At 37.4% G+C, this 19,802-nt stretch overlaps 2 long non-coding RNA genes across 2 annotated transcripts in view; one reads left to right on the top strand and one right to left on the bottom strand.

Moving 5' to 3' along the window:
• Positions 1-2,713, bottom strand: part of LOC108447491 — a 13,016-nt gene extending 10,303 nt beyond the window's left edge. Inside the window, exon 1 of the long non-coding RNA XR_001863094.1 lies at positions 2,239-2,713. This is a non-coding gene — a long non-coding RNA (uncharacterized LOC108447491). The remainder of the gene's footprint in view (positions 1-2,238) is intronic.
• The window catches only part of LOC108447492, a 24,229-nt gene extending 4,427 nt beyond the window's left edge, over positions 1-19,802 (top strand). Inside the window, exons 2-3 of the long non-coding RNA XR_001863095.1 lie at positions 136-202; positions 19,655-19,802. This is a non-coding gene — a long non-coding RNA (uncharacterized LOC108447492). The remainder of the gene's footprint in view (positions 1-135; positions 203-19,654) is intronic.

The raw sequence follows: 19,802 nt of genomic DNA, 5'->3' as shown, positions 1-19,802 counted from the left end.
TACATTTGCAGCTCCTATGTATTTTTAATTTTAAGTCATAGTTCCTAGATGTGCTTGACCATTTATCTCATTCTCTCTGTTCTGCTTCGGCTTTCTTTGGTTGACATCAGACTACCTCATCCTCTCTTTTGTTAGTTAGAAGACTACTCTCAAGGCCAGAAAGATCATTTACTTCCACCTTGTCCTGGATTCAGAAAAAAAGGTAACAATGCATTGACCTTCTGGTATGTTTCAACCATAATAAATGGATTTAATCCCTGTGATTTTAACACTCCAAGGAAATCTTCCCATCAGATTGCTGAAATATCAGCTGAATTTTTATGCATACAGCAGCATTTCTAGCCTTTACCAATGATTCCAAAATCAGCATATAAGCAAATAAGAACTTTTTCTCCAAGATTTTATTGCTGTAGATATTATTCTACTGACATGTTAATTTTCTGCTGACTTAATGGTCTTTATCTGCTCCTTTTTTCTGTACATGAACATATTTTTTTATAAAAGCTAGATGAGAAAATTAGTAAGATGGAACCAATGTAATTTATTTTTACATTGTATTTGTTTACTCGTATTTGTCTACTTTTCATTATTTTCCACTGTTGTCATTTTAGAGAAATGAAAACTTTTGAGTGAATTATAAATTTAACTATATTACAGCATTTCTTGGTGAGATAATATTTACACATACTTTTACTTGAGATACATTAGGTGGAACTTTATGCCATTATTAAACCTTTTTATTTCTTAAATAATTTAGAAAAAAATCAGTTAATTTAATGTGAAGTCATGTTTTATAATCAGTTATTATATTCTTAACCAAAACTGGAAAAATCCTGACATTAAATGTTAAAATGAAAAGCTGAAAAATGCTGTTTTAAAAGATCAAAATCAAAATCTGAACTTTTCAAAACAATCTTTATTAAAAAGTCATTTCAAGAAATAGTGACATTTCAATGACCTCGACACTGCACTTTTTAGTGAACTAACTATTCATTTCATTATTCATCTTTGTTTCTTGAGCTTATCCAGATAGATTGCTCATTCCTCTTGCATGGAAAAGAAATGACTTACTCATTTTTCCTGGCTGATGTTGCAATACATCTTTCTCTAAAAAAGGTTGTAGGACTGACAGGAGAAAAAAAGGGAAAGATTAAATGTCTTGAAGCTATACATTAATGCTTGGGATACATGAGAAGAAAAATTAATGTTTCCCTCTTCCCTGTGGGTCTTAAAATGGTTAGTATTAAACATGGTTGCTCATAATGGTAATAACATTTTCCCCTGTTATAAATAATTTCTGTTTTGAAGGGGAACACACATGGCACAGAACCTTGCTGTCTCACAAGACATGGTCTTGCATAGAGCATATTTTCACTGAGTTAACTCAGAGAAACTGCTGAAACCAGGAAACTATCCTACAGAAGTGGTATTCCCTTTTTTTTCCCCCTCAGCTTATTAGTCACTGGTGTTCCTTTCCACACTTAACAATGATGTGAATCAGTGGCTCTGTTTCTTAGATAATATTGCTTTCCATGTATTTTCTATCCAGATATAATCTGAAGACCTTAATGTCACTTGGTCATTTGGATAACTGCAATCCTTAAAGAAATTACTTCTTTGTGCATACCAAGAATATGATCAAGTATATGCACACAATTCTAGGAATTCTCTAGCGGTTGATTAGTAGAAGAGAGAAGGGAAACTGGTCATGGGAAAAGGAACCATTTCACTGAGAAAAAGTATGATAAAAGACAAAAATAACTACAGAGACAAAAATAGTAAGAATTATTTTTAGAGTCTTATAGTCCTAATTCTGTAAATAACATTAAAATTAACAATAAAATTAATATTGTTGGGGAAAATTTACTACTATATATATAACGATCATAATCCCTATCAGAAATCCCAATAAAAATATCTGCTGCAGTACAAAATAATGTGGAAGAGCCAGGGGTTGATCTTGGCTGGGTGCTGACTGCTCCATCACTCATTTTCCTCAACAGGACAGGGGGAGAAAATACAATCAAAAGTTTATGGGAACAACATAAATATAGGGAGATCATTCAGCAATTACAGTCATGGACAAAACAGACGAATTAGGAAAGCTAATTAAATTTATTGCCAGTAAATTAGAGTAAGAGAATGAGAAAAAAAAAAACAAATTTTGCAACACCTTTCCCCCATACTCTCATCTTCCCAAGCTCAACTTCCTTTACTCCTGACTGTTCTACCTCTTACCATAAGCTGTGCAAGGAGATAGGGGATGGGGCTCATAGCCAGTTCATAATACTTTGTCTCTGCTGCTCCTTCCACCTCACACTCTTCCCCTGCTCCAGCGTAGGATCCTTCCCACAGGAGACAGTCCTCCACGATTTCTCCAGTGTGATTCCTTCTCACAGGCTGCAGTTCTTCATAAACTGCTTCAGCGTGGGGACTGCCATGGGGTGCAATCCTTCAGGAAAAACTTCTCTATCAGGGGTCCTCACCATGGGATCCCAGAACCTGGCAGAAAACCTGCTCCAGAATGCACTCCTCTCTGCTTGGGTCCACCTATCCTGACAGGAGCCTGCTCCAGCACAAGCGTCCTACAGGGTCACAGCTTTGTGCAGCTGTGTACATCCACCTGCTCCAGTGTGGAGTCTTCCAGAGACTGCAGCTGGATCTCTGCTCCCTCATGGGCTGCAGGGGCACAGTTGCCTCACCATTGTCTGCGCCACAGGCTGCAGGAAAATCTCTGCTCCAGTGCCTGGAGCACATCCTCCCCCTCCTTCTGCACTGACATTGGTGTCTGCAGGACTGTTTCTCTCACACATTCTCACTCCTCTCTCCCACCTGCTGTTGTGCAGTATTTTTTTCCCTTTCTTCGATCTATTATCTCAGTGTTGCTCCCACCATCGCTGATGGGCTCAGCCTTGGCCAGTGGTGGGTCTGTCTTGGAGCCAGCTGACATTGGCTCTGTTGGACACAGGAGCAGCTTCTGGTGACTTCTCACAGAAGCTGCTGATCTACTGATCCCCTGGTACCAGAACCTGTCCACACAAACCCAATACGACTATGCAGATACCCACAGGTTAATATCTACATTTAGATATTCTAATTTTCAACTGAACTGTGTATGATATGTCCACAGCCCAGGACATAGTACTTAATAGAAGAATGTCTAAAGCATTTCTCAAATGTTATTGAAGGTAAAGTGTAAAATTTCATCTACAGGGCAAAAAGACATTCATTTCCTATCTCACAATAAGATGTTAGTGAAAGATGTAATTCCCATGAGTCTGTGGCTGTGAGAAGGGTTAACACAGGAGCAAATCAAGCATGTGGGAAGAATCACAAGTAGTGTGAGTCAATGCCTGTGTGACACTGTCTGATCATCTGGACCACACAGTTCATCAGGAGTTCTGAGGGCACATGGGTGTATAAAAAAATCTTTCCACTAGCTAAGTCTTTATTAGCTACTCCGAGGCCTTCATTTCATTACCAATAAACAAGGCATTTGCCTTCCAAAAATGCACTTCAACTGATCAAATACGTATTCTGATTATGAATGAGTTGCATGCAGATATGTTTGCAGATATAACTACAAGCGTACAGATATAATAGCTTAGTGGCACTTGGGCAATATTGAATATAAATGATTATTTACATAATTACAGCATCCATGATTGTACTCCCTCATTGCTGAAGAGAACTTTGGGGATTTTCTTAATAACATATAATTCATTTTCTTTTGGCACTGAAAGGCTGGTTATTCAAGTAGCATGTCGGTACTGTAGATGCTATGCAGTTAATGGTGTGGGGGGAAAACACATTTCATTTGAATAAACCAAACTTTAGCTGTCATTTTCTCCTTTGAGTTAAGACAGAGGGAGACCTGTAATGTACAAAGTGATCCAACTCTACCTTGTTGAATAATGGGATTGAAAAATCTTTGTTTATTCATTCTCCAAGTCTTCTAAAAAACAAATGCTGAAGCTGAAACATTCAACTAATTGAAAGTTAACTAAGATTTTTCACAGTTCTGCTCTTTGTTTTTGTACTCCTTAGCTCTTTCTTCTTTAGCTCACGTTGTACATAATAATATTATATCAATATACTACAAGTAAACAAGACAATTAGTACTATTAACATTCAAGGTATCTTCAGTCTGGACCCCTTTGTACTCTGTTGAATTTTCTTCAAAGAATTTTAAAGTTGCAAGGAAAAGGTGTTCTTTGCCTCTCACAGAGATGGAATGTATTATTACAGAGATTAAGATCCAGAGAGAAGGCTTTAGCTCAGCAAATGGGATAAGCATAAAATGTAGGACCTTAAATCCAAGATAGTAATTCTTAAAAAATCTCTACTTTGAATGCAGCTTTGTGGCAATGATGTCTGCACTCTGTCCAACTTCTTGCTCAGGAGCTGATGGTGCCTCCTCACTGTGTTCTTCCTGTTAGCAACAATTAACAGTGGAAATATATGGCAGAAATATTAAAAATATTAGTGCAGGGGAAGAAAACCAGTACTGAGCGAATGATCAAGAAGCTGTATCTGCCCTCTCACAGAGCAATGGCACATCTATTGGGCCATAGAGCCTTCCTCCCAATTCCTCTTTTTCAGACTCTGATTTCATGCTCCTGTCCCCACAACAGCACAGCTACCGTGGGGTGAATTATGCCATCCCATGTGGTGCTCCATGGCCTGGTGCTATGGTGTGCTGGTGTTAGGAATTAAAATCAAAACATCCATGCATTGCTTTTTCTGTCAGATTTAAAAAGGTAATGTGTTGACACTTGCATCCTTAGAAGAGCTTTAAAAACGTGGGATCACAGCCCAGACAGAGACATTTGAACTGCACCTTATGGCAGGGTTCTTGAAAAACAAAATAGCCTCTCTACTGGATTTGCCTTGGGAAGCATATTTAAGTTGAAGCAATATCGTCTTGTATACCTCTACTCAGTGTTGTAAATGTATTATACTAGGAAGCCACTAGATTTTGCTAGATATTTTCCAAAAACCATGGGTTGCTGTGTAAAAATTAAACTTAAAATATTACGTTTAATCATAATTTTTTTTTAAAAAAAGGTGATTATGCTTTCCCCAAAGGCTATAAATCTTGTAGTACACATTGTGAGAATGGACATTGACAAGAGATTCAAAAAAAAGAATTTTTTCTAGTAAGACCAGTTTCAATGTCTTTTTCTCCTCCCACACTAATTTTCTACTGTTTATTTGTATTATCCTTTTGAATTTTATTAGCACTTTTAATTTTTTTTCTCTTGTTTGAGTAATAATTTTCTATGTTTTGGTATACACATAATGCTATATCTTTAGCATTATTTCCATCATAGTTTACATAATAAATACATAAATAAAGAGATGCAAAAATAAAAAGATGCTTCATTTTTTTGGTCCTGAAAAGATGGAATTTTTAGACATTTGTAGTTAGATTATTAGATTAGTTTTGTATAAATAAAAAAATCTAGCGTGTTTGGATAATTTAATAAGCTTCTCTTTTTTTAACTTTCACGTACACAAGAATTTGAACCTGTCAGAGGTTATGGAAGTTTTGTATTAAATGTTACTTTATTTTAATCTCTTACTAATTTCAGTTATTATTATTTTGTTAAATTTAGTTAACAAATACAAGCTTTTTTTTGCCTCTCAGGTGTAACCAAGATCCAGACTAATTAATCAACTTTCACAACAGAATACTGTGATGAAATTTGACAGGGGGTGTGTGGGCAGAAGGCATTGGGTTTGTCAAGACCTGTCAATCAGTTCCTGTATTTGAGCACAAAGTTCCTGTCTGACAAATTATTGGAGAAAAGATAACACAAAATCCCAAATCCATTTAAAATATTCTTTTACAATCATTATTTTAATCAATATCTTTGATTATGTTTCTTAACTAATCTTTCTTCTTATTTATGGCAGTCAGTCTCAAAATTAAATAATTTCCTTAGTTTTACTTTTTTTTTAGATTTTTTTAAAATACGATTGCATATCAGACCTTGTTCTGCAAAAGATATCCACAGCTAAGTGTTACTGACCCACTAAATAAATTCATTGTTGCTCTTCTATAAGAATTTAAATTTATTATATGTCTTGCTTTAATAGACAGAGGAACAAAATTTTACATTGTCTGACACTTGCATACTATTTAAATCCATATGTAACTCAATACCTCAACCTTGAAAATTTTGGCCATTACTATTACTGAAAATGCTAGAAAATCTGAGTGGGAAGGAAGAGGTGGAAATCCTCCACTGGCCATATAAGTGTGTGTTTCAGAATGGCAGCAATTTGACCTGACCTTACTGTATATTGACACAAAGCAAGAATAAAGAACTGTTCTCTCATTAATTTGTATTTTTAAACCTCGAAAGACTTGGAGAGCTGTCGGCAAAAATATGCAAGACTTTAACAAGATCCAGAACTGCCATCACAAGGCAGGAGGAGATGACAGGTTAATGTCCTTCTACATGTACATTGCCATATGCTTGAGTGGAGTTTTGTAGAGCTCTGTCTTCTTAGAGTCTTATGTTCAAATGATTTAGTTGGATGAACTTACGCCTGTTCACATTATATAGCTGACTGACTCATCATTGGTGCCAATTGTAGACTGGGGAAATCATGGCCTAATTTCAATTAAAAGTCAGAGAACATTCTTTGAGAAAATGAATTTTAGTCTCTTTTAAAAATGCATTATGCCTTCTGTCTCATTTGGAGTTGAATGGTCATTTTATTAGCAGATGGCTGTAGCACTGTATCACTGATATCATGTAAATAAGGAATTCAAGTCTGTGACACTGGTGTTTCTTAGAGAGAATTTTTGATTTTACTCTTTAATAATAAGTTTATAATTTTGCCTCTTAAATCTAGGTATTTCACCTTATAAAGACTGGTACTGGTGGAAGGCGCTAGAAGGCACTAATTCAAATGCCGCAGTGTTATTTCAAATCACCAAGACCTTTAGTTACCAGTTCTTCACAGAATGTGCAATTGCAATACTGCACATACCAGACATCAAACTACTCTTTTCATTGAATTCAATGCTGAAAAGCCAGCTGATCTCAGCAGTAGGAGATTAGGTATCATTTTTGCCCAGACAACTGGAGAAAACTACACAGCTGAAAAGTCAGTCTCCTATTCTCGCGTTTAAAAATTTTCTACTTTAGTATTGAAACCAAAAAAAATTTTGTATGTTAAGGTCTGTCTATCAGTATGTGTACAACTATTTCTTTAAACTGATATGGCACTATTTTATTTCTGCTTCTGGTTTCAAGGTTTATTGCTTTGATTTAGTTGAAAGTTGTTCTTATTGCACTACTGTGAAACCTGAAAAGCATGTCTTTTCACATTGTGCTGTCTCATTTCAGGTTTGCCTCACATTGTAGGTTGACCTGATGCACCTCTGTGTACAGGAGAGCATCGGTGCTCTTATGAAAAGCAAATTTTTGTTCTGAGGGGCTAAATGGTAGGTGCTGTAGGTATTCATAAGGAAAGATCTAATTTGCTATAATTTTATTTAGTTGTATCTAAGGGACCAAAATTTTACTATCTAGGATTCTAGAAAATGAGAACATCATCAATGTCAATTGTATTAATTGAAGGTATTAAACATGACAGCTAAACACAATTAAAATTCTTTGTTCACAAACAAACTTGATTTCCAAGTAACTGAAAATTAAAATACCTGCAATTAACTGAAGATTCTAATCAAAACCTGTTTTTATGAGTCCAGGATGTAAACTTTTAGCCACTTAATTATTTGAAGTTCACTTTGTTGGAGCCAGAATGCTTCCAACTATTCACACACATTGTCAACTGCTATGTGCCTTCTTTAACCTATCAAAATCTCAGAACTGTGAAGCACGTACCTCCTTTTCTAAATTTCTTCTGGTTTTGTAGGCACGTTTGCATTTTATCTGTATTAGCGTGTGTCAAATTATTTCTTTCACATCCTTTCCTTAGCACTAGTGGAGTTTGCAGTCCTGAGGGATATGGGTCAGGTGAAGAATAAAGCAAGCACCCAGAATTTTAGGAAAGCAGAACTCCAGCTCTTCACAAAGTTAGTCAAGAGGACCCCCTGGGAAACTGCCCTCAGGAAAATGGGAGCAAAATAGAGTGGGAGATCTTTAAGGACATCTTCCAGACAGTGTAAGAGCTAGTGATCCCCAGGTGTAAGCAATCAGGAAAGGAGGATAAGACTGCCATGATGAACCAAGTCCTGCTGGTCAAACTAAAGGGAGACAAAGAAACGCACAGGCAGAGGAAATAGGGAGAGATGTCCTAGGGAGAGCATAGGGACACAGCAGTTGTGTAGGAATGGGGTCAGGAAGCTCAAGGTGAGAGTGGAGCTGACCTTGGCACGGGATGCAAGGAATAATATGAAGGGCTTCTATATATACGTCGGGGAGGATTCGCCCTTTGTGGAGCCAGGTCGCCTTGAATTGCCTCCCTATCCTCCATGGGCCTTAGCACAACTTCTAAGAGAAACTGTTCCTCGATCTTTCCGTGCACAAGGTGGGTAGTTCACAGGGTCCTCCTTTCTATGCTTTTACAAAATGGGTGCAGTGTCTCCTATTTTCCAGGCACTGGTGACCTCACTTGACTGCCATGACTTTTCACTCATTCATCAATGACACAGACAGTAAGCGCATACTCTGCAAATTTGCAGATGACACCAAGCTGAATGATGCGGTTGACATGCCCAAAGGATGGGATGCTATTCAGAGGGACCTGGACAAGCTCTAAAGATGGGCCCAGGAGGACCTCATGATGTTCGACAAGGTCTTGCATGTAGGGTGGGGTAATCCCTGGTATTCATACCAAATGGGAGATAAAGGGATTGAGAGCAGCCCTGACAAGAAGGACTGGGGGGTTATTGACATGAAATGGGGATGTGCACTTGTGCCCAGAAAGCAAATTGTCCCCTAGACTGCACCAAAAAAACAGTGGCCAGCAGGTTGAGGGAGTGGACTTGCTGGAGCAAGTCCTGAGAAGGTCCACAAAGATGATCAGAAGACTGGGGCACCTCTCCCAACACGATGGGCTGGAAGAGCTGGGTGTTCAGCCTGGAGAAGGTTTTCGGAAGACCTTCCAGCAGCCTTTCAGTAACTAAAAGGGGCTACAAGATAGATGGGGACAGGCTTTTTAGTAGAGCCTGCTGTGACAGGACAAGGGGTAAAGGTTTTAAACTGAAAGAGGGTAGATTCAGACTAGATATAGAAAGATATTTTTTGCAAGGAAGTTGGTGAGACACTGGAACAGGTTACCCAGAGAAATAATGGATACTCTGTCCCTGAAAACATTCAAGGTCAGATTGGATGGGGCTTCGTGAGCAACCAGATCGCACTGAGAATATCCCTGCTCATGGCAGGGGGGTTGGACTATATGATTTTAAATGGTCCCTTCCAACCCAAACTATTCTATGACTTACTTGAAAACTTTGAAGTGTTGCTGGGTTTTATTAATACTTAGAGACGTATTATACATTTTAAAATTTTCTGCCCCCAGATATGACAGTGCTTCAATACCCTATCAATTCTTTTGAAAAATGACTTTGTTGTAGTTCAAAGCATATTATCTATTAAGAATAAATGAAGTGAATGGAAAAGAAAGAACAAATATTTTCAATTAATTTAATATCATTATGTAGAAGGGCTTAAAAAATCCCATCCTACGGAAGAAGTGGGTTTAAATTAAATTATTTCTGCATTTTTCCACCAGCATTACAATTCCTGTCTCAAAATGTCGTTATCATTGATGCCAAGTTATTACAGTTCAGGAGTTATGTTTCTACAGATATCTCTCCATTCAGTTTTAATGTTATGAGAATTCTTGGTACTCTCATAACTCTTATCAACATTAAGAAAGTTCAGTTAGCTCTACAGAAATCTCTCACTGAAGTATATTAGTTAAGTGAATAATATGAAATTTGGATCTTCATTGGTTGAGATATATTTTGGTTTTCCATAAATAACGCAGACTTGAATTCAGCTGTGATCAGCAATCAGTGTCTCGCAAGTTTTTATTTCAAATGGCTTACCATGTCCAACTAAATGAAAATATAAGCGTGCACACATGGTCCTTTCTTGGACCACTTTCTCTGTAAAATACTTCTTAGCTGAATATTCATTCCCAGCTAACCACATGCCACGAATAACTTTAACATGTTCATTGACTTTCATAAACTCCTTTCCAAAAATGAAAAAAAGGTAAGAAATAAACAGCAGAATGATCAGAATTATTATGATGGATAACCAACAATGCTGTGGATTCATGTAAACATATTTTCAGAGTTATTTGAATGTGTCATACCTGCTATTTGAACACATCAAACCACTGCACAAAGATTGGTCTAAGGGCACTTCGAATTCTTACTTCCCTGCAATATCGCAGGAAATACTTGAGGAATACTACTGGAAACCATCTGGCAGAAAATAACTAGGAAAAATTAAAAAGCCTATTTTCAGTCCTGAGTCCCCTTTTAGTGTCTGCTCTCTGTTCATGTTGTTCACCCAGCTGCCAAGTGGAACAAAATGTACTGCTGCTATTCTGGGGTTTCAAACTGCATGTTTAGGAGGACAGAAAACATAATTCAAGATTCTGCAGCTGAAGGTTTTTGAAAATTTTAAGGCACATAACACTTTAACCTTGTAATAATTTCTCATAATTTGGTAAAAAAAATATTTAAAAAATTGTTTGGAAAGACTAAGTATTCCTGTTTCTGAACAGAGCTATGAACAGTTTAAAGTAATTTCAAGATTGAAAATGAAAGGTTTAATCAGGAAGTCTAAAAGAAAAGACCTAGATAACCCATTACAGCTTTAGAGAGGATTTAAAGGAGCAATGAGGTTTGTTTCAGAATTGGCATCAGTTGTTTTACAGGACATCAAGCTTACTCTGTAAGAAGATTTAGGAAAAGTGTGTTTTAGGAAAAGAGGTATCTTAGAAGCAGTCAGTGTGTGTTGTTATGGAATATTGCAAATCTGGAAATACATATTTATCTTTTAGATACTGCTTGTATCTTCAGATATACATCTATGCAAGACCCAAACTTATCTTTTTCACCATCCAGCTCTTATATTAATCATCCCTAGAAATACCAAACTTCAGGAAAATTCAGTCCTTCTATTTACATTGCAAAATTTTCAATGAAGAGAAGCAGATGAGTGTGGATCTTGCTGAACGTTTCTGAGTTCTAAGCAAATTATATTACTACTATGTCTGTGTTAATAAAAAGAGTGGGCTGGGGCCATTCTGAAGGCAAGTAGCACAAGATAGAGGCTCACATGATTAAACTCTCTTCTGTCCTCTGAGTAAGATGGCCTTGTACTTACTGTCCATCAGGAGCCGACCTTGGCTAGTGCTATCCAAAGTCCCTTGGCTTTGTCTGTGTAGTGTGAGTTGGCCCAGGCCAAAACCGCACCAACATCTTAAAACAACAGTATCGCTGTAGGTAATCACAGTGCTTGGTCTGGTTTACTTTTCAAAGTATGGGCTGTGAGTTCACCTGACTCCAAGACAATGGGAGAGCTCACAAAGAGGGAAAGACCAACCAACAGCTGGCAAGAAGCCTGCCCAGATCTGTAACACTTGTCTGAACTAACTAAGCTGCTTTCAGACACTAGTGCCATTTCTGTACAAGTCAAGTAAACAGGGCTAGAGAACATTCCCATATACTTGATCATTCACCCAGTGAAATGATTCACATGGTCCCTGGAAGGCTGTTTTTTGACCTAGCTCAGACTCTTCCACAGAATCACAGAGTGATTCTCAGGCACAGCACAAAGCCTTCACTGGGTAGGCATCACTCTCAATAGGCAGGACGTTAAGAGGATTTTAGGTGGGTATGAAGTATTCTGTGCCAATTTACCTCAGTACCCAAGAGCAAACCTGCATATGAATAACTAGCATAGATAGGACCAGGTTGTCATTAGAAATGATATTCATAGACTCTTAGAATGGTTTAAACTATGAAGGACTGCTATAGACCACCTAATCCAGTTTTGCTCACAGTAATTCCAGTGCATCAGGTTCCTTCTTGACTTATTTAATCAAGTTTTTGGTATCTCGAGAGAAATATATCTATACTGTTAAACAAAAAAGGGCCAGTGACTGGATTGAAATAACAGACTCTGGTCAGCCAGCTAAACTGCTAGCTCACTCTCTGGGTTTGGGTGATCCAGCTTTTCTGCTTCAAAACAAGTGTCTTATTTTTATGGACACAAGCTAGGCACCACACTTGGCTATTGCAGTTATCAGTCCCCAGCTGTCTTTCTTTAGCACCATGGATACAGTCAAGATGGGCACAACTGCACAGCATATTTCCCAGTCTAATCAGGACTCCCAGACCTGAACTACACGGGGCCCACTGCAGTGTGTCTGCACCTGTGGTGTTGCAAAGCTGTTACCTCAATAAATCACCAGTAAATTAGTAATGGTGCTGATTACGTTTTTTATTCATTTCAGTTTAATATAATAAAGGCATTATACAAGGCTCTAGGTGGTCTAATATTTAATTATACACTAAATATGACTAAATTACACCTCATCATCGTCTAAATCATTTCCCAAATCAGGCAAACACCTATTCTCTCAGTGTACCTCCTAGCCACATTCAGTTTTTTCCAGAGTAAAAATGTGCCTATTGCAGAAAGAAATCTGAAGAAAATCTGAGCACGCAGGAAATGCTGCAGACAATGTTCAGATGGGTACATACTTTTCCTTTGTAAAGAGTGGAAAACAACTAAATCTTTGATGCCACACACATCAGTGGCAGTGAGAGTGCGATAATCTCTCAAGTGAATTGATTCCAAGCCATGTAAAGTTTTATAGGCCATAGATAGTACCTTAAATTTCAGTAGGTCTGATCTAATGCATCAGATCTCCGCAGATATCCTGCTGTGTGAGACCATCCAAATCCTGAATAATTTCAGTGTCTCTCATGTAGAGGATATTGTGAAACCCTGTTATGACATCACCAAAGTAGGGCTAAAGGATGAATGATTTGCCTCTGAAATTAAAATTCAGGAGAAAAAGCTATACAAAAGAAAATAATTTAATGGCAATTAAACTTGCAAGGGATAGAAAAGATTTTAATGAAATATCAGGTTTGGATATGGTTGAGTTCTCATCTCAACATTTGATGTTGTCCTCTACACAATTCCAAATTTCAAAATGGAAGCATGAGACCATGTGATAGTACTTTTGCTTAAAGATTAAACCACTTGAGCCTTACATAGTGTGTAAATTTGATATTTTAGTTGTCTGATATCGTTTATAACTGATGCTATCTTTAGATATCTGAAAATTGGATTATTCTCATATATGTACAGTAAGTAGACAAAATTTACAAAGGGGAAAATTTCTAGGAAATATTGGAAGAAACTTTCTCACAATGCAAGTAGTCAGACACTGGAATAACTTGCCCAGAGAAGTTATGAATTTTCTTACAGAATATTCCCTGAGGAATCTGCTCTCATATAGCCTTACTCTGAGAAAAGAAAAAGATCAAGTGACTTCTAGAGGTCCATTCCAACCTAAAGTAGTCTATGATTCTGTAATTTAATTTTTTTAGATATTGCTAGAGTTTTCTATATTATATGGTTTATTATTTATATGATACATACAGAAATTAAATGTAAGTAAGTGGAAAATCACAATAAATCAGTAGAAGAACACCAGCAATAAATACGTAATTGTTACTTGTAAAACTTTCTAATAACTTCAAAGTATGGTGGAGTCACGGCTAGAATGGGACTATATTAGACACACCGGATCATTTGGCAAGGTGGAATAATGAATTATATGAAATGACATGACTCTAGAAGTAACAAATGTAACTCCCATAGATTAATGAGGGTTGTGCTCTAGAATTCTTTCTCTGGAAAGGACACATGATAGCTACACATATGGTAAATAATGAGGTAATAATGAATTGACAGGAAAATGATTCTCAGATATATAAACAATGAACTACCAAATGTAAGCAGAGCTGCAGAGATGTCATTATGAGTGAGATATCAATGCAATACGGAAGACAGTTTTCAAGTAGGACTTGGACAAACTGTAGAGAACTTAAAAAAATAATTAAAAGAACAAGTAAACCAAAATTTTCAATCTTTTTTGTGGGAAAGCTCAAAAAGAAAACATGTTAAAAATTTTCTTCCAAAAAATTATTTTAATGAGTTTTGCACTTAAAAAGGTTCTGCCTTACAGAACAACATGGTGGAATGTTTTATGCTATGGTCTATCATACTGAAATTGTCTGATTTTATATAGTTTAAAGGTATAAAATTCCAATCCTTATACACTTTTCTGCAAAGGAACAAGGGCTGATTTTTTACATGAAAATCTACCATATCACAGTACAGAATTCTTTTTCATTTATATGACTCATTTTCTTCTTCTTGATAGTGTTTTATATCAGTGTTCTGTGCTTAGGCAGAGTTCTTTACATTCAAAAATATGTGATCAATTTGAGCAAAACAAAACAAAGCAAATGTTTCTGTAAGAGAACACAATAATTTTGGTGTAACAATAATTTTTTTTCTCTGTTTCTCTGCTAAAATGGTTGCTTCTTATGCAGACACTGTGCTGCAGAATCTTTGAGTGAAACATCTTTTAATGGGGGCAGCACCCATGAGAACAGCAATCAGGAGCAGCAAGTTTCTGTGAACACCTTCAGCACTTAGCTCACATCTGATTGTAGCTTCGCTGTAGGATGGCAGAGCTCCAGTGGTTTCATTAGTCAGGACTTTGAAATCAGAGCCCATATTTATTTTATTATCTCTGTTTTCTCCACCTTCACTCAGCATGTCATAAGTACTTCATAAGCCCTCCTGGCTTGTGGCAATCCATGAGACGCACATGACTGTCTCTATTAACATCCATAAATCCAATATCTGCCTGAACTTGAATTCATTAAACCCACACTTGCAGCTAACCCTTGAGCCTTGCACCGATCTTATCGATACTTAAATAACACTGTGTGCCTTTACTTTTTCCCCTGGTGCTAGTAAAAAGTTTTGATTTCAGGCACTATGGCAGATAAGGTGAAAGCAGCAATTCCAGAAAATCTGAAGGTACTAGAAAATATTCCATAATAGATTCTAGTGAATGTTTTTCTTAAGTATCTGCAAATCACTGGAAGTCCTCAATAGTGGGTAAATATATTTTAATCTCAAATATTGTTATAAGAAAAAGCATATTTACTCAAATCATTGCAGAGATGTTCTTAAATACCCTTTTAAGACAAAAGATCCTAGGGTCTGGACATTTTGCTTGTTTGATTGACAATCAGTACTAATTTCCCATAGCTGATTTGCAAATTAAGTAAAAGAACACAAACACTTGTCCTGTCCTTCCTCTTCCCCATGCCCACCTTTCCTTTCTTTTGCCATGGTTTGCCCTCTGAGGAGGTGATGGGCAGCACAGGAGTCTGAGTGCATGTGATGGTTTTGGCTGCCCGTACATAGAAGGTTTCCATTTGCTCTTTTTGTAACCAGGTTTTTGTGTCTTTAACACAGCGTGAGTCACCCGTGACCACACCCCCTTGGGGGCTTTTCCCACCTCTTTCAGCAAGGACTGCCTCCCTAGAAGTGGGTCTCTGATCATGTGTGCTCCTCTGACCAACTGAAGTTTTGGCTCCTAGTGGTTCATTTTCCTCCACTGTTGTTTCATTTGCCACACGATGATGCCTGTGTCCACCAAGAAACTGACAACCCACCTGCACACACTCCATCTTTACCTGAAGGGAGTGACAATGGGTTTTGAGACAAATCGTTCTGGTAAACCAGCATCTGACAATTGCTAGTGGGAAATAGAGATCAGCAATTTCCAGACAAGCCATTGTCCTCCCCAATGTTCCTTGGTGATAGAGACACAGCAGGCCTAACTGTAAAGGGAAAAATTTTGGCAGGCCGCAGCTACTCAGGTAGCTTCAGTTCATTAATCTTGCTTCCAATGAAACAGATTATTTAATTGCTTCACATCGAAGTTTCAAATTTTTGCTAATTTTAACAATTTTCCAAAATATATGTTGAGTCATTATAATAACGGAAACCCTTTGTGGAAAAATACAAATACACTATGTTAAGTATTGAGCTCTTTCTTCATTGCCCAAGCTACGGATCCTTTAATTCTGCCATGGATTCCTCTGAAACCAATCCATTATGTTAATAATTTCATACCTTCATTGCTGACAGACATGGTAGCTGTTATCCAGACGCTGAGAAGTATTGTCCAATGTAGGAGGAATATTTCCTTCTACCAAAGTCATGTAAGTGATGCATTTGTTAATGAAATTAAGTCAGATAAGCCCCTTGTCATGCATTTGCCATAGACAAAACTTCTCAGAATAGTGTCTTTGACACAAAAGGCCAGAACAAAAAATCTGTCTAGGTGTCCAGGTATATTTCATTTTTTAGATTTCAGGCAGTGGACAATGTTATTCCTTAAATCTTGAGGAACTTAGGAAGAATAAATATGAGAGAAAGCTGCTTCTTTATTTTGAGTGGGAAGAATGTGGCTTTCAGAATAAATGGCCCAAAGACATGTAAGGCAGGAATCTCATGTCCTCTAATACACCTGCCAAAAGATCTGTAAATGTCTCAACAAATCAAGCCCCTTTCTTTACATGTAAAGAAAGCCACTGATCAGCATTTTGAACAAACTTGAGGGATACGTATATGTATTTTTCTCTAGAGAGGATAACTAAAAACATACTGTGGGGACAAAGTCTTGACTCATGAAACCTGCTCTTTGGAAAGAGAAGGGATCTGAAATTTATTAGACCTAAATCCAGTTATTAAATTCTAGATGTTCTCTTGCTGTCTGTCTTCAGCTTTTAGACCTGATGACTGTTGCTTATACCCCCCTTTGCTTAGGCTCTTATACACCAGTGTTATGCCTAGGGGCTGTTTTGACCATGAGGAAAGGAGAAGACTTTTAACCATTGAGAGAGTTGCTTATCCTGCTTAGAAGAGGGTAAAGCACAGAACCTAGCCACCACTACACCCTCTCCAACTCTTACAATTTAGAACTTATTTCTCATTTTAGAAGGGATCCCAACAGTAATCCCAAATCTATAATATTTACTGTGCCCATCTCGTATTAAGGACTGTGTGGCCCATTATGATTGCATCCCATAAGGAAAGTAGGGGGTCTGTGTTGCAGCGTCCTACGCTTGCGCAGGAAGTGAGATTCTCCACCTTCCTTCTGGAATGAACCTTCAAATAGCCTTCCCTGATTGTATTATTTTTCTACTACAGATATTCAAACAAAGGATTTTCTTTCCATAATGTTCTCTAAAGTGTTTTCAGACCTCTCTGTTCTGCTAGTAATCAATAATCACACTAGCATTGTGAAAAGAGTTTTAAAAAGGTTGCAAATATACATTATTAACCTGCTTATGTATGGAATATGGACTGTGGACTGGAACTCAAAGAGACCATACAGAATTGATTTCCTTGTTCCATTCAAACAAATCACCTAGTTTCATCTTCATTGAAATTCCTATTCCACCTGACTTTGCATGTCTGTAATGTAGTTATCTCAACTGTGTAGAACACCATAACCTTCCAGTGTGCTTATATGGAAAGAAAAATTCATTCACCTTACCTGTGTCTCTACTTTGGTGTTTGATGAATCACTTGAAGAAACATCCATTTATCCCTTTTGACTATATAAAAAGCCTAACTGAGGTGTAGACATGTATATATAACAGCAGGATTTGCATTAGGAAAGATGAATCCAACTTCTAATCTCCCTCCAAGTTCAGTGAAGAGAATTACATGCATCCAGAAGGTGATTAATGTGGATATACTTTTTTCCATAGTATAGTGTATTCTCCTTTCTCTCTGTCTTTCTTCATTACCTTTAACAAGCATATGAAAGTAATGGCAAAAACATATGGTTAAAGTTAGATGAGATGAAAACCACTTATGCAGTTATTTTCTAGTTCTTCTGGAACACATCTCCATCATATCCATGAATGTGATGAACTTTAATGTCTTGTCCATATGCTTCCATATCAATTTGAAATCCTCATCTTAAAGTACCAGCAGAAAAACACTGAAGAAAATGCAATCCCTTTTTTAGACTGTGACTAAATGGGTGTATCCATGTTATCAACTAATGCAATGTAAACCAGGAAGGACTAGAGTTTGACTTGGTTGTGTGTATATGGCATGACTCCAAGTACAGACTGGAGGTAAATTTTCACAGAGGAAGAATCCTCCCAGCACACTGAGTTATGACTTAGGGAGTCATAATAGAGAGATTATAAATCATACCTCTAAATCATGGTAGATTTTTATGTTCCATAAAAATCCATATTCATTCCATATTTTTCCTTTTTTAATAAAGTTTCAGAGTGGTGACCACTGTAAAATTCACGAATCTTGAGAATAAGAGCATTTTCTTTCACTACCTTCCATCACAACCAGTAAGAAAGATCATACAGGCCAATTTTAGTTCTTGGTGACAGCTGTGAAATCTTACTGAATGCTCAGAGGTGTAACTATGGAAATAATTTGGCATGTAGGATCTTATTTTTTATTTTTAAACTTTTTTACACCTCCCTCTGAAATTGCCATCTCCTGGCTCCTGTTAGGCAGAGGATATGCAACTTTTCTAACCTATCATTTCATACCAGTAGTAATGATGATTGATATGAAAACAGCGCAACTTGTCTATTAGCACCAAATTGAATTTGCAAGGATGTCAGTGAGATTATATAGTTATGCATCCACATGTGTATGGAAATAAATATATGTTTAAAATAACATATCCAACATAAATCAATGAACAAGGTTTCTGTGCAATTTAAGTAAGAGCTCAGGATGAGACACACTTTGTGTAGAAGAATGCTTTGTTACTCTTCTGCACCAGGCTTGAAGAAGTGATGGATAAATTTATACAACCAAATTAAAAGGGTTCACATTAAAAACTAGGCAGTTGATTTGTGATCCTTTGCACCCCTTCATTAACCTACTCTTGTACACCTATTTGCTTTGTGAAAATTAGCACTCTGCCAAGTAATCCCCAATGGATGATAATACCTGACAGACCTCATTCCCAAAGGACGGCTGGATTCCTTTTGGAAGGGGCAGAGGTAGCACCCTGTGAATGTAAGATTGGCCATTCAACAGTCTCACAGCTACAAAGTTGAGGCTGTCCTGTGTTGTTCAGTATTATGGATGTACCCAGATGAAACCAAGCAACGACACTTGACAGCAGCAGCAGCAGCCAGAAGCAAGAGGAGTGAATTTTGAAGTAGAAGTAATCTTTTCTACAAAGATCTCTCCTAACACTGGGCAGCAGATTCATTGTTATGTCAAAATCATGGAATCATGGAATCATGGAATCATAGAACACTCTGGGTTGGGAGGGACCTAAAAGATCATCTAGTTCCAACACCCTGCCATGGACAGGAATATCTTCCATTAAACCAGGCTGCTCAAAGTCCCATTCAACCTGGCCTTGAACACTCTCAGGGGTGTGGCATCCATAGCTTCTATTCCAGTGCTTCAACACCCTCACAGAAAAGAATTTTTTCCGACTATCTAATCTAACCTACTCTCAGTTTGAAAACAACCCCCTTTGTCCTGTCAATACATGTTCTTGTAAACAGCCTCTGTACTCCTTTTTCTTTTTGCAGGCACTGGAAGGCTGCAATTAGTTCCCTGAACAGACTTGCAATCCCCATTTTGCCCTGCTTCTCTGCAGCAAGAATGGACAAGGGGACAGAAGAGGCTATGACTCAGTGATTCTTTCCACCTGGGACCATTTACAGTTGAGGCTTTGAG

The sequence above is a fragment of the Corvus brachyrhynchos genome, unplaced genomic scaffold (genome assembly GCF_000691975.1).
Source record: "Corvus brachyrhynchos isolate BGI_N302 unplaced genomic scaffold, ASM69197v1 scaffold86, whole genome shotgun sequence".
Lineage (NCBI taxonomy): Eukaryota > Metazoa > Chordata > Aves > Passeriformes > Corvidae > Corvus > Corvus brachyrhynchos.
This window is presented reverse-complemented; position numbering and strand designations above follow the sequence as displayed.